The following is a 23,205-nucleotide window of genomic DNA, read 5'->3' on the forward strand; positions in this document are numbered from 1 at the left end:
TATTTTTAGTAGAAATAGAGTAATATTAGTTACTCTGTATGGGCCAAGTTTTGTGACCAGTACTTAATAAATATTTACACGTAAAATTTTCAAAAAATTGATATGGTCATTACTTCTAATCACTCCCTTTTTCAGATGAGGAACCCGAAGCAGAGGAGGTGCTGGTAACTAGCCCAGGGTCATGTACCTGGTTTGTATTAGACCCAGGATTTGAAGCTAGGTCTGTGTGACCTTGAAATTCTCTCTTTTCACCAATAACTCTGCTTCCTGTACTTCCTTTACCTTTCTGTTCCTTGAGGAACACGAGGACAGGTATTATCAGAAACAGTCCCAGGCTTCATGGAGATACACTATTGATTAGATGTAACAGCAATTGGCTCATTGCTTCTGCCTCAAGTAGCTCTGCTAAATTCATGAATCTGGGCCTCTTTTTGTCTGTTCTTCTTTGGCTCCCACCTGGAAATAACCTCTCTATGCCTCCTAACCTCTGTATGACCATGGCTTCTACTGCTTCACAGCTCCTGTGCCTAGCTCATCTCCATTCCTTGTGAGACATGCTCTGCCTGCCTCTGACTCTTCTCTCATGCCTTCTTTTCAAGCACTCCATGAAAGAATTTGTCATATCCAATACTGAATGCCCTAGTGAGGAGATCCCCACAAGAGATGTCACCATCCATAAGCTAATCTGGAGCTATCTGACTCTGTGCAGTTATAGAGCTCTGTTCCCATCAGCTTTGTCAGGATGGTGGAGTCTTGGGATACCTAGCAAGGCACCCTCTAGGTTATGAAGCAGTTGCAGCTCCTTTTTACTAAAGCACGCATCTGTGAATGTGGCAGATCCTCAAACATCATATCTTGTCCAGAATAGTAGGCAGTGCATCTGCCCAGAGCAGGGCTGGTGTGCCTTGCTTCAAAGGAGACTGGTTTGTGAAAAGCTCAGCTTAGCAAAGAAATAAATCAGGAAGTGACAGATTATTTTCCTAAATGATTCTTCATTTTACAAAAGTAATTCACCACAGGATTCTTTTCATATATAGCACTAGGAATGAATATAAAAAAGAAGAGGATTTAACCAACTTTTAGCTTATCAAAATGTTTATAGACACACTAGTCTATAAACCAAAGCCAATCTATAATGTCAGGGCTTTCTGGGATGATGGATAGTAGCAAGATGGGTGTGGAATGGGCAGATGTGGGTATGAATCCTGTGCCCATCTAGTGCCTCAATTGTGGACAGAGTAACCTCTTTTAGTCCTGGATTCCTTACCTGTGAAGCTGGCTTTTAATAATGCTGGACTCTCCTCAGGTTGTTTTCAGGATGAAATGCAATAATATATGAACAGTCTGGTGTAGAGGCTACCTGACACAAATAGTAATAATTTTGGGAAAGTCATATCTCCTCCCTGAGTCTCAGTCTACCCATCTGTATCATGAACAGCTTGGACCCTTCCTTGCTGGTCTAAACCTGCATTCTTCAGTGGAACTGTGGGGTGTGGATATACATTAAAATCAGTGGAAGGTGAGTTGGAACTCAGTGCCATATGCCTTGCAGGCATGACCAACGGTGTATGTAGGGGGAGAGGTTATTAGAAAAAACAGGAAAAGAGGAAGATTTTTTCTCATGCGAACCCTTATCTACTGACAGCTCCTTTTACAGAAATGATGCAAAAGAGAGAAAGGATGTCAGTCACTGTCATTCTGAGATGGCTGAGGCCAGTCTCCGGTCCATGTCAATAGCATCCTGGCTCCAGGACTGTCCCTGAGAGTGTCCCAAGGAGGTCCTCAGACAGAGATATGACTTTCTCATGATTTCCCTGGTGAATGAAGCCTTCGGAGAGCGGATGCATCTACATTATAATTACTTTAAGTGCTGCCTGATTGGCGCTGTTCATCACCCCAGGAAGCAGCCTCGCCCCATGGACAGACAGGCCGCCTGCTTTGGCTTGGCACAGCTCCAGCTGTGTCCTTGTCAGTGTCTGCTTGCTATACCCCTGGCTCTGCTCCGGGGGAGAGGAGGCAGTGCGCTGCAGAGGGTGGGCACTCAGGTGGAAATGAGAGAGCCTGGGCTGTGCCTTCAGCATGCCTGTTGCCTGAGTTGTCCTTCTCAACCCTGGGCCTCAGCCTGTTTATACGTGGGCAGATGGATTGTGAGGTCTCTACACCTTCTTCTGGCTCTTAACCTGTAGCTATCTCAGAAAGGAGGTCAGATGGGTATTCCAGGAGGAGAGGGTGCTTCTGAGTGTTAAATTGGCTTGGTCCTGAGGGCTGGGTTACATCTCCCTGTAGGACCCCAGAGGAGAAAGCATTTTCTGGACTGTGTCCTCACATTGCAAGAAAATGAGGTTTCCTCCACCCATAAAAGATCCAGAGGGAGGGCAGTAGAGGATATTCTAATATCAGGGCTGCATTTCATAACCCTAGGTGTCTATGCATGGATGTGGGAAAGGGGGATGTAGGTTTTCAGACGTAATAGAGTGAGGCTGGCAAATCAGGAAAGGCTTTGTGGAAGACAAAGTCTTCAACCAAGGTATCTAAGGCTGAACATATCTGAGAGGGAAGGTGAAGGGATGGAACTAAGATCTTTCTAGAGAGTAGTGGTTAGAAGTGTGGCCTCTGGGACTAGGCTACCTAGGTCAACTCCTGAAATTTACCGATACTTACTAGCTTTGTATAACCTTGGGCAAATTAGTAAATGCTCCCCTTCCTCTCACTGTCCTCGTTTCTAAAACAGAGAAGATAAGGATGTGGATCCCCAAGTTGTTGTAAGACCAAATGATGTAATTTATGTAAGACTAAATGATTAGTACATGTCACAATGCTCAGAGGTGTGCTTATCACAAGAAAAAGGGTCAATTAATGTTAGTTATTATAGTGCGTTGTGAGCAAGTCCTCAGCAGATAGATCAGGTGCTTTATATGATCCTTTATTTAATTCTCTCAACTACTCAGCAATTCATTCATTCATTCATTTACCAAATACTCATCAGGACAGAGCAGTGAAAGTGCCGGCATGACCCCTTCCCTCAGAGATGCAATCCTCTAATGAGGAAATCAGACTTAAGACTGGAGAATTGAACCAACTTATCACACAATTACTAATTTAATTAACACAAAGCTGCCAGGAAGGAAACATACTGCATGCTCTGGGAGAGGAAAGGGGGTACTTGACCTCAATTTGGCTGTTCAAGGAGGCCTTTCTGTGGAAGGAAGATTTAAGCTGGAATTAGAAGGGTATGTAGCATTCAACCAAATGAACTGAAGAATAGAGAAAGTGATCTTTTTGAAAGTTCTATTTTATTTTTTAATTGACAAATAATAATTGTCTGTATTTGTGGGGCCCAACGTGATGTTTCAATCTCAGGAAGAGTCTCTGAAAATAAGAACTTGTCTTGCTTACTGACCTAGATGGCCAATGTGGCTCAAACACAGTGAGGAAGCCTGGGTCAGTTTATTCTAGCACACAGAGATGGGGGCACCGAGACACTGAAAGCTGAAGTGGCTTTTAAGTGGTTCCATAGCTGGAACAGAAGGACTGGGATTGCCCTAAGATGAAAGCTTTTCTTCTGCCCCACTATGGCATATACCACAGAAAGTGATTGCTTGTACAAGGAACAGAGAACAGCTTAGTCTGAGGTCAGGAATGCTGTAGACAAAAGCAGTGATTAGGAGGTGGTGGGGTAGGCCTTGAGTGCCTGGCTGCATTTGGACCTTATCTGTTCTAATTTCCCTAGAGCTATAGGGTGGAACTGGATTAATTTCAAAATAATTCTGTCCATGCTCTAGGGTTTAATATCTCATGTGTCTCCTGGGTCATCCTTGGTGTGAGAACACTCTGCTCAGATCAGTGATATATAAAGTGTTTTCAGTTTTTCATTATGCCATGTGTTCATCTGTGGTGTGTGTGTGTGTGTCTGTGTCTGTGTCGTTTTCTTCCCCGAAGCATGCTAAGTTCACTCAGGGAAATGCCTGAGACTTGGGTGAAATCTTATTTATTTTTTTTGGAAGGCATGCAGTACAAAATCACTTCTCTCCCTACATAAATATGCATGAGGCTGGCCTGCTCTCTTTTCCTCAGGAAGTGTGGGCAGGGGGAGAGAGAGCCCATATGACTGGTATCAGAGCCCTGCCCGTGGCTGCTGGCACCCCATTAATCAGGGGGGAACAGCAGCCTTGTGAACTGTGAAATTGGCAGCCCCCTGACAGCTTTGGGGCCCAGTCGAGCAGGGACTCCATTTCACAGCTGGAAGGTGGCAGCATGGGGTGGGGAAGGAGGGCACTGGGCTCAGTGGGCCAGAGAAGTCATGCTCCCTCTCAGCTTTTGCGAATCCCAAACGAGTCTTGCTGAGAGACGCCTCTTGATTAAGGTGAGCAGGAAAGAGAGAAAGAAAGAAAGGGGTAAGGGAAGGAACACAGTGAATGATAATGGCCATTATAACGAACACTGAGTATCCACTGTCTACTGAGATCCAAGTGCTATGCTATGTACTTGCTATGGATTTCTTTATTTAATACTCATGATTTTTCTATATGGTATCGTCATTAGCCCTATGAAACAGACCAGGCAAAACAGGACCTGTTTTAAGCACCAGGAAGTGGTAGAGCTACAACTGGGACCTGGGTCTGACTCCAGAGCCTGTGTCTTTTTGCCACTGTGCTATCCTGTTGTCCAGCATGCTATAAAATAGAATAGAAGAGTGTCTTGTCTTGTTCACTCAATGGCCGTTTACAAAGTGCACACTCTATGTACAGAACAAAGTCACTGTGCTAAGTGCTAGGTTACAGAGGGATTAATACCTTCAACAAGTTTATGGTTGTGTGTAAGAGAGTTGAGTAAACAGGCAATTTCAGCAGTATGAAATGTATTTGAGACATTCACCAGAACACAATCTTAGCTCTGATACTTACCAGCTTTTTGACCTGGGGCAAGTTATTTGACATCTCTGGGCTTCAGTTTCCCCATCTCTGAAATAGTTATGTGAGCATTCTCAGCTTATACATTGCTGTGAAGAATAATTGAAATACTGCAGATCATCTGCGGCCAATTAAGCCAACTGGGTTCCTTTCCTCATGGGGGCCCAGTGTGCAATGGCTGCAAATGGCAGCTTTCTTGGTAGTGTGTGCAGCCTGTTTGTTGTATGGGTTGCTCTAAGGGACCATGGAGACAGGCCTTTCAGATGTATGTTTATGTTTCTGACCTTGCACTACCCCAATGTAGGCTCCAAACACGCATGTGAGGTGCCTTTGGAAAGCCCCAGAGCACTGTGGCCAGGGTCCACATTGGCCAAGTTATCATGTCCATCCACACCAAGCTGCAGAACAAAGAGCATGTAATTGAGGCCCTGTGCAGGGCCAAGTTCAAGTTTCCTGGCTGCCAGAAGATCCACATCTCAAAGAAGTGGGGCTTCACCAAGTTCAATGTCGATGAATTTGAAGACATGGTGGCTGAGAAGCGGCTCATCCCTGATGGCTGTGGGGTCAAGTACATCCCCAATCATGGCCGTCTGGAAAAGTGGCGGGCCCTGCACTCATGAGGGCTTCCACTGTGCTGCCCCCTCTTAATACTCACCAATAAATTCTACTTCCTGTCCAAAAAAAAAAAAAAAAAGATACTCCAGATCAGTTGTTTAGAACGGTGCTCGGTGCATAGTAAGTAGACAATAAATGATTGTTGTGAGTGTGCTGAAATATGGAAATGAACAAATATTCTAGGAGCACAGAGGAAATGGCATTCAAATGTGTTGATGATGTGGATGAGAACTTCCCTCAAGAGGTGACACTTGAGCTGAATTTGAAGATAAGCTCATCAGTGAACCCAGGGGCAAGGGAAAGCGGATGTGTAAAGGTCCCAAGGCAACAGGGAGAGAACATTGTAGGAACTTTGAGAAGTTTCAAGTGGCTTGCAACAAAGGAACATGAACAGAAAGAGCAGACTGTAGAGGAAGAGATGGGTCAGATCACTGGGGTCCTGGGACTTTATCTGGGAGGCCCCGGGGAGCCACTGAAAACTTTTAACTGAGAAGTGCCATGCCCAGATAGTCTTCCTCCCAGAAAGATCATTTAACATGGTGGCACAAGCTTAGATCAGAAAAAAGGCAGAGAGATCAAGAATGGAAGACCACCCTGTGAATCAAATGAGAGATGTAGAGCTAGTGTGCTCCAAGAGATGATACAGCACTGATCTGGAAATGGGCCTTCCTGCATTTTATTCAAAGCTTTGCTGCAGATCTGCCATTTGAATTGGATGCCCTTAGATGGACCTCAGTTTTCCCATCTATCAAATGAGAACCAATGATCTCAGAAGGATCATCCATCACCTACATCTTAAATCCTTGAATAGGGAGGGTAATGTCTGAAGTAAGGAAATGGCAAAACCAGGGGATTGGGGGTAAAGTAAGTCCCTGAACACCAACTTTCAGCAGCCTGAAATGACAGATCTGCAGTGGGGTCTGAATGACAAATCTGCAGTGGGGTCTTTCAGAGTCAGGCAGAAAGGCCCTGCCTGTGCCTTCAGGCCCAGCAGTCCTGGAGTACAGCAAGCATAGGAGAGAAACAAGCATAGGAGGGAAGCCCTCATGTCCTTACATTACACTTTTATTTATCAAAGGCAAGAGAAGAGACGGGGGCAAGGAAGAAGTGCAAGAAGGAAAAGCAACCAAGAAGAGGAAGAAGAGAGACTTCCTTTTAGGAGGCAGAAGAATATTGCTAATCCCTTCCCTAGCGTTACAAATGATGGGGTCTCCTATTAGGATGGTGTCATCCTAAGTAATCCCTTTTACCTCTTGGAGACTGGTTCACCATGTGGGAGATGGAAACGGCAACAAGCTGGGTTACTCATCTCAAGATGACTGTATATAGAAGATATGTGGATATATATATATATACACACACACATATATATATATCCCCACATATGCATATATATGTGAAAATATGTATATATCAGCATATCATTATATATATTTATATACATGTATGCATACATACATATGCTATGTACGTATATAGTCTTGTCCTTCCCAAAGTAGAAAGAAAGCTCTGGTGGTTGGAATTCTAAGTCTGTTCACACACACTCTGTAATCAGCACATGGGATATTTCCTGGCACATAGTAAGCCTTCAATACATATCGGCTGAATACATAAATAAAAGAAATGAGCTAATGGTGTGTCATATAGACTGTTAAGGATTGTGTGCATGTACGTTATCTCTGTTACTCCTCTCAGGGAATATCCACTTCATCTACTATGTTTACAAAAGAATAAAGGAAGAAAGGAGAAGGAAAAACAGGCTATGAGGGGGCTGGAGGGAGCTCAGTTGGAATCCTGAGTCGGCAGCCTCCCACAGAGCCATCACTGTCTGTGGTGGTGGGCCCAGGAACACCCTGGCTGCAGCCGTGTGTGTCTAATAACTTAATTAGGGCTGGTGCCGCTCTATGCAGCCCAGCTGGGCCCAGCCTTCTCCCCTGCAGATGCTGTTTTGCCAGCCCTTGGCACTTTGATTTCTCTGCCTGCATCTTCTCTGTGCCCTTGCTAATTGGATCTGAGTGGTGAGAGTTCTATGCCAGGATAGGCAGGCCAGAATTCCACACTTTTCCTGCCAGCAGAGATCCTAGAACTTTGCCCCCTCTGATTTTGTCCCTCCGAGCGCTTATCCATTGTCCCTTCATTGCCTGCCCTGGAGCAGTTAGTGAGGGGCGCTGGGGAATTTGCTGCTGATTTTTGTCTATGTTAGCCTCTCCTGTTGGACATACATCTCTTGTCCTTAAGTGCTTGAGGGTGAAACCAATCTACTTCACAAGGCTATCAAAGTTGGGCACACAGATCTGTCCAAAACAGTATCCAAAAGTTATCATCACAAAAACCAATTCACTTCCCTACCTCTCTCCTTTCCTTCTGTTCACTGACACTCATTGAGTGCCTGTTCTCTGCTGGCAGGTAGCAGGGAAAAAGCAGTGCTCAAAATAGACCAGTATTTGTCTTTGTGGAGCTTTCTTTCTAGTGAAGAGCATTGGACATTCGTTACATGAATGCATTCATGAAAACATTCATGCAGGGTGGAGATAAGGGTCAAGATGGAGTAGAGGGAATAAAGAATGAGAAGGGATGAAGCACTGCTAATTCAGAGAGATTATCAGAGAGCAAGAGAGTATTTGAAATAAGGCTTTGAGATAGATTCCAACAACAAGGGACAATAGGATGGAGTGGGGTAAGAATAGGTGAGAATTATAGACGGTGAGATTGGAGACCTAAGACAGGGCCTAATCACATGGGGCCTTGGAGTTGATGGTAAAGAGCTGGGATTCTGCTCTAAGTGTGAAGCCCTTGTAGAGTGTGGAACAAATGAGGCACAGGGTGGACAAGTTCAGATTTATTCCTGAAGGGGTCCCACCTGCCACTAAGGGAAGCATGGAGGATTAGAGGCCACACATGGAAGCTGGGAGAACAGGTAGCAGGTTGCTGCATATAACAATAATAAAAACGATGATTCTAATCACAACTAGTAGCCCTTGTGTACTCCTACTATGTTAATTATATTAGCAAGCCGCCCAAATTAAGGATGCCCCATGGTGAACAGGTAGATACATAGATCAATGACTGAGAAGATGCAATTTGCTCACTCCTTTCTAGAGCAGGATTTTTAAAACGTGGGGCCCATGTTTGAGTTTTACACTGAAAATATTTGCAAAACATCGGGTACCTTTAGTTTCTGAGGGAGGGAATCTATAGCTTTGGTCACACAGTTCTAAGATCCCAGACACACCTGGACCATCTTACTTGGAGATGATGAAACTATTTCTGTGAAGTTGGCTTTGCCTTGATGACATTAACACCAGGTGGTGGAGAGAATATATTCTGTTCCAGGTTTCTCCACTTCACAGCTGTAGGACTGAGGCAAGTTATTTAACTGATTTGTCCCTCAGCTTCCTTATACATAAAATGGTGATTATAATAAAACAAGGCTAGCTGTAAGTATTAAGTAAGTTACAGAGCATAAAGTGTTTAGACACTCCTTGGCCTATATAGGTACTGTTTTTATCATTAGACATCATTGTAGTTCACTCTAATTTCATAGAGGGTCTGGGTGAGGATGTTACTTAATAACTCACACAGGATATGAAATAGGAACATTGTCCTCAAAAACCAGAATCAGGATTACTGTTCTTTGGCCAGATGGTTATTTTAAACTTTTTAGACATCTGAATACTATAACAAGTTTTCCATCTTTGTACTGTCTGCTAGGATGCTCAGAGTCTAATTTGAAACAGAAACTCTGGGAAATATACCAACCATTGTACGTATTAATTTTTTATTTTTTAGAGACAAGGTCTTATTCTGTCACCCAGGCTAGAGTGCAGTGATATGATCATAGCTCACTGCAACTCATGGGCTCAAGCAATCTCCTACCTCAGTCTCTCAAGCAGCTGGGACTACAGGAGTACACCATCATGCCTAGCTAATTAAAACAACTTTTTAGAGATGAAGTCTTGCTATGTTGCTTAGGCTGGTCTTGAACTCCTGGCCTTGAGCAAGCCTCCCACCTCAGCCTCCCAAGTTGTGGGGTTTGGAGGTGTAAGCCACTGTACCTGGCACTGTAAGTTAAGTTTTAGCACTGATGTTTCCCTTGGCTTCGTCTTTACATCCTCATATCTATCTTTTTTCTCTTCAATTAAATCTTTTCTAAAATACTCCAAAAATGTACTTTATTTTTAGTTACAAATTACTTTAATCCTGCAATTAAGTAAATATAATTATATATATTCTAACCACCCAAATGAGAATACAAATATTTTGTGGTATACATCAGATTTTTTTATATTTAAAATGTTAAATTACACATAACTAATCATCTTCACTGATTCTGTTTCTTACTACACAAAGGTTGATATTTCTAACCTATTTGGATATTTATACTTTTACTTTATATATGGTATCATAATCTTATCTAAGATTGTCCTGTGTCCTGTGCTTTTAAATTTTTTATCTTATCACACTCCACCAGCAATGAATAAAATCTCTCATTTTCCCAAATTCTCAACAACCCTTATTATATTTTGCCATTCTGTAAGATATGAAATTATAACTTCAATGATTATTTAATTTGCATGTCAAAGATAATAATGAGGTTAAACATTTTTCCTTATATTAAATTTTCTTTATTTTTCAATCCTGATTATATCTTTTGCATATTTTTATGATGGTGTTTTTTACCTGATTAGTAAAATTTCCTTATAAATATTGATAATAATCATATTTAAAAACATAAGTAGGCTTTGTCATGTGAAAATATCTTCTTCCAATCTATGACTTATGTTTTAGTTTTCTGAAGAAAATCGTTTCCTAATTTTGAATATTTTCATTTTAATTCTACAATGTTTTTTTCATTTGTAGTTTATACTTTTTGTGAATAACTGAGGAAATTAGGATTTTTTACTATCCTAGTGTCTTAGTTATGCACCTATAATTTCTTCCAAATTTTTAAGATTTTGCTTGTAACGTTTCAGTCTTTAACCATGGACTTCGTTTGCTTTAGTTTTTCACATGGATAGCTAATTGTCCTAGTTCACTATCTGGTGTCCATTCTTACTCCATGGATTTATGACACCACTGTCATAGGACAAGTCCTCATGTATCTGGAGGTCAGTTTCTGAGCTCCCCTGTTCTAGTACCATGCTACTTTTAGTGATTATGGTTTTGTAATATCTTGGTATCAGAAAGGGCAGGACTCCCTCATTCATTTTCTTCTGTAAATGTCTTAGCTATTTTTCTCTCATTATTCTTCTGTGTGAATTTTAAGATAAAGTCTTATTTATGAAAAGGCTTGTTGTCACTGGGATTGGGATTACATTGAATTTACAGACTCACTTGCAAAATTCACAAAACTTGGACTTCTCATCCATGAAATAATATATTTCTTTATTTGAGCCTTCTTGTATGGCTGTTAATAGGGTTAAACATTTAAACATTTTATCTATGCATATATCACAAACTTTTAATTGTATCTAATTTCTAGGAGCATCACTATTTCTGTGACTGTTGCAAATTGTATCTTTTCACTTGTATTACATTTCTTAATTGTTCTTTTCTTGTGTATAAGAACACTAGTTTTTCTTTGATTGAAGCCAGAAGATGTGATTATTTTATTACTTTTGGCCTCTAGTTTTTTTTTAATTTTCATGTGGAAAAAATGACATAATTTACCATTAATAGTCTTGCAAATCTTTATATCTTGTATTTGAATTATCTTGTTCTAATGCTCTTCCAGACTGGGCCTCCCATTCAGCGTTGAAGAAAAATGATGGCAGAGCATGCCATTTTCTTGTACTTGACTTTAAAGAAAATAAAACTAAAGCTCTATCACTATATGTCATAATATATCATAATGACAGAGTTTTAGGTTTTGGTTAGATAACCAAATAGTAAATGTTAGTAAGCTTTTGACAGCAAATTTTCCTTCTATTCCTAATGTACTAATCATTTTTCAAGCCATGATCGGGTATTACAATTTATTAAATAGTGTTTCGGCATCAAGTGAGGTGATGTCTTCTCTTTTAACCTGATTGTGTAGTATATTACTGTCGTTTCTATTAGTAAACTATCCTTACATTTTTTAACATCTTTGTTAAGTTCCAATATCAACATTATCCTAGCTTCATAAAACATGAGGTTTACACAGCCTTTCTTCTTGTGCTGTCATGCTATTGTATATAAATATTTGTATGTGTAATTATTGTGTGAAGTGGGTATATCTCATAAAGTTTGCTAGAATTTATGCTTAAGTCTACTTGTTTGATGTTTGTCTATTTGTTAGATGGTAATTTCTGACTACTGGTTCAAATATTTATATGGCTATTTTATTTGTCTGTTTCTTCTTAACTCTGTTTTAGTATTTGTTATTTTCCTGAGAATCACTTATTTTTTTAAGTTGTTCCATTTATAGACATATTGTCTTGTATTGTATAATATTATTTGTTAAATATTTAGCAGATAGTATTATATATGCATATGTGTTTGTATGCCTGTGATAAATAAGTATGTGTATTCATGTTTGTGTATATCTAATCTAATCTATCTATCTATCTATGTATCTATCTATCTATCTATCTACCTACCTAGTTAGCTAGCTATACATATCCCAAGTCTCTACCACATCTATAATTCTGTCCTCATTTTAATTCCAGAGATTTTGTTTTTATGCCTTGTCTCTCAATCTTGTTGGTATTATATCTATTTTATTAGGGTTGTTTTTTGTTTTTGGTTTTGGTTTCTGTTTTTTAGTAAGAGTAAAGGAGAGAGAGCAAGATGTAATGATAAAAGGTTTAAAAAAAACTTTGCTCATGATTTGTTGATATTCTATATTATTTCTCTTCTATATCATTAATTTTTATATTTTCTTTATTCTACATTCTTTATTATTATTGCCATTCTTTTTTAACTTCTTAAATGCCTAGATCATTATTTTTCAATCTTTCTAACAAGTGTTTCTTTATCTCTAGACCTCAAATTTTGCTATGTAGTGTGCATGTTGTTTAATTCTTTTTTGTATTATTTTGTTTATTCTTTAGACATTTTAATTTACATTTCCAGGCATATGTTTAGAAAACTTTTTGTTATTAACACTAATTTTACTGTATTTTATTAGATAATATGTTCTGGGTACTATTAAGTTCTTGGCTATTTGTTAGGTTTGCTTTGTACCCTAGAGCATGGCTACTTTTTATAAATAGTTTCTGTGTGTTTGAGAAACACTCTGCATTTTCTAATTATTGGACAAAACATTTCATGTGTAACCATTAGATACTACCTGTTACTTTTATTGACCAAATTTCTATATCTAACTTTTTGCCTGCTTGATTTTTTTGTAGTTACTGTTGCTTTTAAGACAGATGTGCAAAAATCTTTCATTCAAACTCAAGATTGGTCAATTTCATTTATTTCTGATAGGTTTTGCTTTCTCGTTTTGGGGCCAGATTGCTAAGTGGATGAAGTTTTGGATTGCTGTGGTTTTATTATTTTTTTTTTTTTGTAAGTAATTGGTGTTTTACAATTAAGTAATAAGAATCTTTATTGTCATGCATGCTGTTTGCCTTTATGTTAGTATTTTTCTTATATATCTTCTTTTATCCCTTTCCTTATTTTATAAAGGAGAAAATCTAAGTCTAGAAGAACAAGAAGGCTAAGTAGTTCCAACAGGAAGCAGGAGTCAAATCGAGAGCATAGGTAACTGAGAATGCTTAGTTGAGTCTGATTTCACACAATTTGGCCCATGGTCAAGTTACTTCAGGTAAGGGACCCAAGGGGTGGCCAAAGTATGAGATGAGCAAAGATTCCTAATGAAAGCTCCATGGAAACCAGAACTTTCCCTTTTGTCCAGTATTTTATTTTAAGCATCTAAAACAGCATCTGGCACTCAAACAGTATGCACTTGATGAATGAATTGTTGAATGAAATCATCTCAGCAGGTTATTTTACATCGCCTTTTTCCCATTCGTGAGAGAAAGCTTGGATATAAATGTTACCCATTCTGGGATTCACAAGCCACGTGACCATTCCCGGATCACATCCACCTCTCTGAGCCATAGCTGAACCAGTTCAGAAATGGGGACAATAGGGATTTTCCTCTCTATATTACCTCAAGTGTGTGAGGAATGTATGAGGTGATGCATGTAGACTAATAGTCATAGCTAATTTTTAAAAGGTGACACTCAATAAAGTATATGCAGTGCATATAAATTGCACAAGACTTAAGTGTATTCTTGGTTTTCTTTACATATGCCTATACTCAAGTAACTACCACCCAGACCAACATATAGATCTATGCCTCCCAATACAGTGGCCTTTGGAATTAAAATTAATGAAAATTAATTAAACCTAAAAATCCAGTTCTTTGGTCAGACAAGCCATATTCTAAGGACCCAGTAGCTGCATGTGCCTATTCTATAGTACCTACTGTATCACACAGCATAGAATATGAACAATGTCATTGTCACAGAAAGTTCTGCTGGGCAGCCTTATGATAGAATAATTCTAGCATTCCTTATGTTTCATTTTTTTGTACCTTCCTAGACCATGTCCACCCATAAAAAGTAAACAGTACTCTGGCTTCATAGATTATAAATTGATATTTCCTATGCCTCATAGATATGGGATCCTACAGATGTGTTATTTTGTGTCTGCCTTTTTTTCACTCAAAACATCGTCTTTGAGATTCATCCATGTTGTTGCAGGTATTGATATATTTTTTTAAATTACCATATAGTGACCCCTTATATGAATTTACCAAAATGTATGTAGTCATTCTTTTAAACACTAATGTTTAGATAGTGTATTAGTTCGTTTTCACACTGCTGTAAAGAAGTGCCCAAGACTTGGTAATTTATAAAGGAAAGAGGTTTAATTGAGTCACAGTTCCACATGGCTGGGGAGGCCTCAGGAAACTTAAACTTACAATCATGGCGGAAGGTGAAGAAGGAGCAAGCACCTTCTTCACAAGGCAGTAGGAGAGAGAAGAAGGAGCAAAGGGGGAAGAGCCCCTTGTAAAACCATCAGATGTCATGAGATCTCACTCACTATCATGAGAACAGCATGGGGGAAACCGATCCCATGATCCAGTCACCTCCCACCAGGTCCCTCCATTGACACATGGGGATTATGATTCAATATGAGATTTGGGTTGGGACACAGCCAAACCATATCAAATAGATTACTCCATGCCAGGTACTAGGTTAGACATTTACTCAAATAACTCATTTTACATTAACACCAGTGCTTTGAGAAAAGTACTGTTAGTAGTTTCATTTTATAGATTCATCCACAGAGAGGTTAAACAACCCTTCCGCAGTCACACAGCTAGGCCAGGAACCCATGCAGGCAGGCTTTCTCTGGAGCCTTTACTCTTTGGACATGACACTAACCCGGTACCTGTACTCTGTGAGGCATTGCATACCTGTGAATGTTTCAATTAGTTGGGCAAAGGAGAATATTTCCATTCTGTGCTTCCTCGTAATATTTTTTCTTTTCTTTTTTCTTTTGCCTTTGTTTGGTTCTGGTTTTATTTAAATTCCTCCTGCAAAGTGCTAGCATCCTGAGAAGTTAGTCCAAATTCTATGGGATGTTGCTGAGAGCTCTCATCCTTGGAGAGCTCAGGATCTCAGGATGGCATGGTTGGTGGTAATGATGCGGTTCCCAGCTCCTTTGAGCCCAGCCTAGAACCATGCTCTCTTGTCACATAAAGTAGGGGCAGAACACATCTAGGCATCTGCCTCTTGGTACATGTATTTGTGGAACCTAATGTGGACAATGGATACGATACCTGGCAAGGTATGGCTTGCTTTTATTAGTATGTGGGAAAAGCAGAGTTGTTTTGCAAAATCAAATCACTCTGCACCCTGCCTCTTTTCTGAAGACTAAAATGAGAAATAGGATACAGCCAAGCCCACTTCTGCCTCAAGGTGTTTCACCTGCTGTCTTCTCTGTTGGAACGCTCTTCTCTTAAATACCTACCTGGCTGCTTAGTGACCTCTTCAGTTTCTGCATAGATGTTACTTTCCCCATAAAGTCTCCCCAGGCCTTCTCATTTTAAACAGCACTCACTCCAGCAATTCATGCTTCTTCTTCCTGCCTGATCTTTCTCTTTAGTGTTTAGCATCTTCTGACAAAGCTTATATTTTACTTAATGATGCAGTTATTGCTGTCTTAGCCCCATTAGAAAGCATGCTTCATGCAAGTATAAATTTTGTCTTCCTTCTTCATTGAATCCCTAGTGCCTTCATCAGTGTTGTCACCTAGAAGGTGCTCAATCAATATTAATGGATGAATACATTAATTAATAGATAAGTTCTGAAGCAGATTGAGACTGGGGTCATACAAGGATGAGATACACAATGGGAAACAGAGGATGTCAATGATATACAAGCACATTGTATTTGGAGTGGCTGGAAGGTGGATGCAATTGAGATTGAATTAAGACTCTCAAGCAAAGGAAAGGAAGTATGAAATTTATTTAGTGCCTACTATGTGCCAAACTGAATCTTATTACTATTAAATACTTGCTATTTAATGATTATATACAGCGGGTCTAGCAGTTCACATGAATTTTCTTTTTTTTTTTTTTTTTTCCTGAGACGGAGTCTCGCTCTGTCGCCCAGGCTGGAGTGCAGTGGCGCGATCTCCGCTCACTGCAAGCTCCGCCTCCCGGGTTCAAACCATTCTCCTGCCTCAGCCTCTCCGAGTAGCTGGGACTACAGGCGCCCGCCACCACGCCCGGCTAATTTTTTGTATTTTTAGTAGAGACGGGGTTTCACCGTGGTCTCGATCTCCTGACCTCATGATCCGCCCACCTCGGCCTCCCAAAGTGCTGGGATTACAAGCGTGAGCCACCGCGCCCGGCCGAATTTTCATATTTAGTCCTCACAATGACCTTCGCCAAGAGGTATAACCACACCTGTGTCATGAAGAGATGACCATGCTTAGTGTAGATGTGCTGGATGTGCTGGAACAGGGATTCAAACCCAAGACAGCCAGATCCCAGAGCTGCTCTCCTTCCAAGACCAGGATGCCTCCTAAGAGGAAGTACTCTGTTACGCTGTTCCCAAAGCACATTGGAACAAGAGGAAGTACTTCCTAAGAGGAAGTACTCTGTTACGCTGTTCCCAAAGCACATTGTTCAGAGGCACTTTCTCTTAGAGTTTGGTGTTTACATATCTCCTCCTTGCTTTTGTTGGGAGCTCCCTCCCTTCACCGGGATATAAACTAAAAATTGTCTCTAATTCATCATGGAAACCTTCCCTCCCCACAGCAGCCCCCTGCCGCACCCCACAATGTCTGATGTAGCCTCCAAGCTGCACATAGTAGGAGCCCACAGAATGTTTGTTAACATGAGTTTTGCCAAAGATTGACTCTGTTTGAAAGCATGTGTTGGCAATTCTCAGCGCTTTTTTCTAGTGGCTTCCTTCTGCCTCATCATCCTGTCATTGTTTGGGGGAACAGCATGGGCTGTTTTATCTGGTCTGTGTTTTAATAATTAATACCCTCTGTTTGGAAGTGAAGTTTATCCAAGAACAATCATAAGCAAATGAAAGCTAAGCTGTGCAATTGTGGCTGGAAAGGGAAAAGCAGAGAGTCACTATAAATAAACCCCAAGCCCACGTGCCTCTTCCTTTCTTTTTTCTTTTCTGATTCACACACAACTATAAATGTTTGATAAAGCATTTTACTTATTTATAAATCCTGTCACAGCAAACAGAGGCATTTGGACTGAGTTCCCCTCCCCACAGCAAATAGCTACATTTGGAAGACAGAAAGACCCCCTGGGTGGAAAATGAATGAGATTTTTTTTTCTTTTTCTCCTTCCTTTTTATTTTCCCTCAGGCAAGAGAGATTTAGCTATGCTCTAATTCCCCCTTTAGCAGCCTCTATTTGTAATCACTACAGTTTATTGAACACCTAGTCTGTGCCATGATTTCTGCATAGTGATTTCTCATAGTATTACCTTAATTGTCTCAGTTTTTAAGGTAAGCGCTATTATCCCCATCTTGCAGCTGAGGATATTGAGGCTCAGAGAAGATGTGTATTGTCTAAGATTGTCCCAGCAATTAACAGATAGAGGCAAAACTGAAAAATAGGCTTGTCATTCTTTAAGCATTGTTTTTCGCACTACAAGTTAGGTTCAATTTATAAGTTATAGCCAGCATCTAAAATCATGAAAAAAACAAACTGCAATAACATTAAATAGAGAACAATATAGCAGGAGAGAATAGGAAATATTATAGTGTATCACAATAGTATTGCTTCATGCAACTTTTGTTCAGTTGGCTAGAAATATAAAATGTGTATTTTTTACTATGAGTTATAATCTGACAAGTTAGAAAAGAACTGCTGTAATGACTGAAGGCTTTATACTAAACCTGAAATCTCTAACATGAGGTCCCTGGATGGATTACAGGGCGTATGTGTCTGGAAATCAGTGAGGATTATAGGCATTGTTCTACACTAAGCAGTTTTCTGAAAAAATAAAGGCTCTGGCTTTCATTAGGATCTCAAGGGTACAGAACTCTCACCTCCAAATATAAGTTAAAAACTCCCATCCTTCATCAAAGGTGTGTGACCATAGGTCATCACAGGATCCATGTCATTGTGGAAGTGAAGACACTGATAAAGTACATTTTATTCCCATTAATTTAACATGCACAGCAGTTTCAGGCTGTGAAGCATTCACACACTCATAATTTTCTTGGTTCTTCCCTTATCTTCTTAGTTCCTCTCATCATCCTCTTAGCTCATCCATCATCCTTTAGAGCTCTCCCTACTATTGTTTTAGCTCCTCCCGCCAGCTTCTTAGTTCCTGCCACTGTCCTCTTATCTCCTCCAGGCAACTCTGCAGTGGGGAAAGAAGGATTGTAACCTCCATTTTAGAGATGAAAAAAACTGAGTCTCAAAGAAGCTGACTTGGTTAGTGGCCTCTGTAAATGGTCTCTACCCCATTATACTGCCCACTGCCCTGGGTTTCTCTCTATTCAAAGCCACCTTGATAGCCTCTGTAAAATTTATATCAGTTCTTATCACCTCCATGGCTATAAAACATTGCTCTTAGGCTAAAATTCAAGCCAGATGTTACCTTGGATATCCTTTACTCAGGAAAACGTTTGCTGACATCCCAGATAACATCAGATTTCCCTGTAACATGTTCACAGAGAGTCCAGTGCAGCGCATGGCATTCATGAAATTACTCGATGTCTCTCTCTACTTCTGTAACATAAGTTCTTGAGATTAGAGTCAATGTCTTCCTTGTTCAGAGCCTGGTCTATCATACATGCTTAGTAATGTACTGAATAGATATTTTTTCCCTGATTCAGTTGGTTTTGTCCATCACATTCAGGTTCAAAAGAGAAAATGATGTTTTCAGCCAATATTTCCAACTCCCAGAAAGTCATTTCATGTTTTATGAGTTCATGCCCCCACAGTATTTTGAGCATTTATTGTATTCTGATTTTGCTCATTTCCTTAGTGCAGCATTGTGTTTAGGAAGGGTGGTTAAAATGAAGAGAGAAAAAGATAGTGGTTTTAGGAAATGTATTCAAATCATCTCAAAATCTCCTGACCACTAAAAAGTAATGTTTTAATGATTTAACTGTAGATGACTCACAATTATATGGATTTCACTTTTCTTTGAAGTCACAAAAATTTAGCAATTAAGGAAATGTTTTGAAAAAAAAGGTTTTGGTGTGATCAACGTTGGATGATAGGTAGATAGATAGATAAACTGATGACAAATGATAGAGATAGAGCATTATAGACAAATAAATATAGATAGTGTGTTTCGCTCAAAGTATTTTGAGGTTTTTTTCAGGGCTCATTGATGGTATTTTTCTTAATTACTCAATCTTACCCCTCAAAATTTCGAATTATCTTTCGGTTTACTTTGGTTTTGCCTTTTTAGATCATCTTTCTAAATTACAAAATAAGATAAATATCACTGCTAAATGAATAGCAATTGGGAATTTTAACATTACTCTTTCATATGTCCTTTTATTTTCATACCAGCCCAGTATGGCAGGAAGAATGGATGTTGTCAACATAATTTTCCCTTTGAGGAAACTGAGTCTAAGAGAGGAAACAAGTCAAATATCATGTTGCATTCCTGGTATCAAGCCAGGTTCTTAAATATGGAATATCTTATTTGATCCTAGGGGAGTTTGCAGTCTATGGGGAAGAAGATACTGAATAATAAGAGTATGTTATGAGAGAATAATTAGATGCTGCCATTTAACAAAGGGATCCACCTACTGCAGAGGGTCAGGAAAGACTTATCTGAGTAGCAGAGAGCTAATCAGAGATCTGAAGGATGTGTAGCTCTTAGCTAGGGGAGATGAGGAATAGGAAGTATTTGAAGTGAAAGAGAAAATTATATGTGAGGGAGCTGTGAGAAGTTAGGTTTGGCTTGTTTTGCTTCACAAAGGAATAGATAGCAGCAAGTGATGAAGAGGCTGTTATAGACCAAGCTATAAAGGGCCTTCCTTGCAAGCCATGTGCAAGCATTTGACTTTGTTCTAAAAGCAGAGGAAAGTCATGAAGAGTCTTTAGACAGATAAATTATAAGATTCTATTTGAATTTTTGGCAGATCAAATTGACTACAACGGAAAGGATGAGTTAGAAAGGATGAGACTCAAGAGGAGAGAGACAGGGGAGCCATACCAGAGGATTTGCAGGGTGGGAGAAACAAGCCTATATAGGTCCTGGGCTCTTCTTTGTGACCTGACCCTTCAGACTCCATACCTGCATTTTTGTTTTTTGTGTCTCTTTTTCCCTTCCACTGTTACTATAAATGAACACATTCTAGAATTATACAATGTTATGCAGATGCTTGGTATTACCATCAGCATCATTATTATTAATTTTATTGATAAGCCTCAATGTCTGTGTACCAAGAAACCAGTTAAGACTTGTCTTATATAATTACCAATAAGCAGGTTTATTTGTTTTCTATTTCTTTCCAGAGATACTTTTTACTCCATGATTATGGAGTAAAAGCTTTGGAAACCTCAGATGATCAATGGCTTGCTTCAAGTGCAGATGTTCCTATGATAATGGCTTTTTAATGTATTTATTTTATTTTACTAGACACTTACTTTGCATTAGGCATTCTATTTAATAATAGATGTTTTACATTTAGTTTCTCATTTCACCGTACAACCAATTTTATAGGGAGGTGGTATTATTTCATTTTGATAGACATGGACAGTAGAGTTTAAGAAGCATCAAGTGACTTGCTCAGCAACTCACAGCTGAAATTATGGAGAAAGAGGATGACATTTTGCCACTGGAATTTTAAATATTTATAGTGTGCTGGGTGCTGGGCTAAGGGTTTGTGTGGAATGCAGAGTGAACACAGGTGGCCCTCACTCTCAGGACCCCAAAGTCTCATGACACAAGTAACTATCCATTATCATGAGTTAACTATTGGACTTAACGTGCTGTGGAGTTCTGCATTCCATGAAGACAGTAGCAGGAAAAGAGGAGCCGCAGTTTAGAGGTATGGGAATCACTTAAATCTGGGTCAGTCAGGCAGGGCTCCACTCAAGCATTTTGAAAGGAGCCCAGCCCTTGTACTCAGAATCTAAGCCTTGCCCCTTGCTGACCAGATGACCTCCAGGAAGGTATTTCACCTTCTTGAGCCTCCATTTGCTCTTCTGTAAGGCGGATGTAACAATACCTACTGTGCAGAGACTGAAGAAAAGTAGACTGTAATGAACAAAAATCATACAAGGCATGTTGTAAGTGTTCATTAAAAGACTCATACAGTCTTCGTCAGTGTAAATGTAAATGGCAGGAGAGGGATGGAATAGGCAGGGCAGCATCAGGGAGCTGTGTTGAGAGGCCATGACCTCCCCAAACTAATATTGCCACCATGTGAGCTGTAGAAGTTACGAAGCTCAGTGGTTGTCAGCGTGGGCTCTGAAGTCAGACTGTATGTTCAAATACTTCATCTAACCTACACCAGCCACATCGCCTTGGGGCAAGTATGGTAGCCTTCTAGAGCTGCAGGTTTTTCAACTATAAAATGGCCGTAATAAGAAGTTATTTATCTCATCAGGTTATTGGGAGAAGTGAAAGATGATCCATCCATGCACTTTGTACAGTGCCCACATGGAGAGGGCATTCATTCAACTTGGCTATCACCATTTGTCCTCCTGAACACCTGCTGAGAATCAGATGCCCAGTGAGGGACGGGCAGGCTCCCAGCAAAGTTCACAGCAGCAGGGGTCAGGCATGTGCCAGGAAAATTTCTCCAAACCTTGACATCCCATGGAGAAGTCAGAGATCCCTATCTTTATGCCCTGAGCAACCTTCGCTGCTTCAGCTCAGGCTCATGTTTCATAAGGATGCTTCATTCGCAACCTCAAATCTACCCATGAATAACACACTTCAGAGCCTGCTGGCTGCCTGGAGGGGAGTGGGGGGCAGGGTTTAAGGAGACCAGGAGGCTGTTTTGATTTAATAGCTATTGATCTTTCCCCAAACTTCACACAACATTAGGCTAGGATTCTGCTCTTCTTTATTTATGCCAGATTGGAAGCTCCCTCCAGGCTTCTGTTCACTTTTCATTTACACCCAATGACAGTCTCACCAGGTGATACCCTGGAGTGTGAATCCATAAAAACAATCAGCTATACAGGGCCAAAGGGTTCTTCAGCCAGCTGGATGTCACAGAAAGAGTGCTGAACTTAGGGGCAGATTTCTGCCTGCATTCTCATCCTGACCCTGTCTCACTGTTGTTCTCAATTTCTGGGACTCAGTTTCCCCATATGAAAATCATGGTTTTGAAGGTTTCACGTACCTCTAAAAGTGGATGCTTCTAAAACTGATTTTAAAACCCAGTGGATGTAATTTTTTAATTGAAAATATATTTCAAGACAGATCTTCATGCATGAAACCAATTGTTTACCAATCAAAAAATCGCTGAACTCAAAAAGATCAGTGCTTTGAAACTGATAGTGAAAATGATGATTAATCCATTTAGTCATTCATTGATGAGACATATAGTGAGTTCCTGCTATATGCCAGGCACTATGCTGGTCGCTGGAGAGTCGTAAGTTATACAAATACGGCCTTTGCCTGTGTGGAAGTCATTTTCAATTGGTAGCAATCACATGTCATTGCACATATGAAAAGTGTTACAAGAGTGGAAGTCTACAACAAAATGGGAATATATAGCAAAAGTACTTAATCCATTGGGGGAAAAAAAGACTTATTAATGGTCAATCCAAGTGTGAGCTAAAGGGAAAAATGCATTATTTAGACTCATAAATTTTATATATCGATTGTCTCATGGTAGGGAGAATGGTTCATGAGTTGGGAGATGTAGACTCAAGTCAAATTCTGCCACTTCCATGCTAAGTAATTTTTATCTGGATTGGTTGTGATGATTTATTTAAAAGCCCTGGCTAGAGTGAAAAAAAGTTGTATAAATATAATAAAATAGTAAGTATTACAAAAATAGTATGAGAAAGTTGTAACCCAGTATGCTGTCCAGGAATGGCCCATGGGATGCAGCCACAAAGCATCTTTACTCTTATTTCCTATCACCCTTTATACTTGTTGAGTAGTATTATGGCATTAGTTTTTCCTCTGCCCCGGATAAAAACTTGGCAGTCCCGTGACTTTTCTGATCAGCATTAGGTAATACAAAGTCCACCATTTACTGAATGTAGA

The 23,205-nt window shown here is 39.9% G+C and overlaps 1 protein-coding gene and 1 non-coding gene across 4 annotated transcripts in view; both read left to right on the forward strand.

Annotated features, from left to right (window-relative positions):
• ASTN2 (astrotactin 2) overlaps nt 1–23,205 on the forward strand; it is a 1,055,774-nt gene that overhangs the window by 240,625 nt on the left and 791,944 nt on the right. The window lies entirely within an intron of this gene.
• On the forward strand, nt 5,032–5,166 carry LOC129479961 (small nucleolar RNA SNORA70). The gene has a single exon (XR_008656879.1). It is a non-coding gene; the product is annotated as a small nucleolar RNA SNORA70 (small nucleolar RNA).

The sequence above is a fragment of the Symphalangus syndactylus genome, chromosome 3 (assembly GCF_028878055.3).
Source record: "Symphalangus syndactylus isolate Jambi chromosome 3, NHGRI_mSymSyn1-v2.1_pri, whole genome shotgun sequence".
Taxonomy (NCBI): domain Eukaryota; kingdom Metazoa; phylum Chordata; class Mammalia; order Primates; family Hylobatidae; genus Symphalangus; species Symphalangus syndactylus.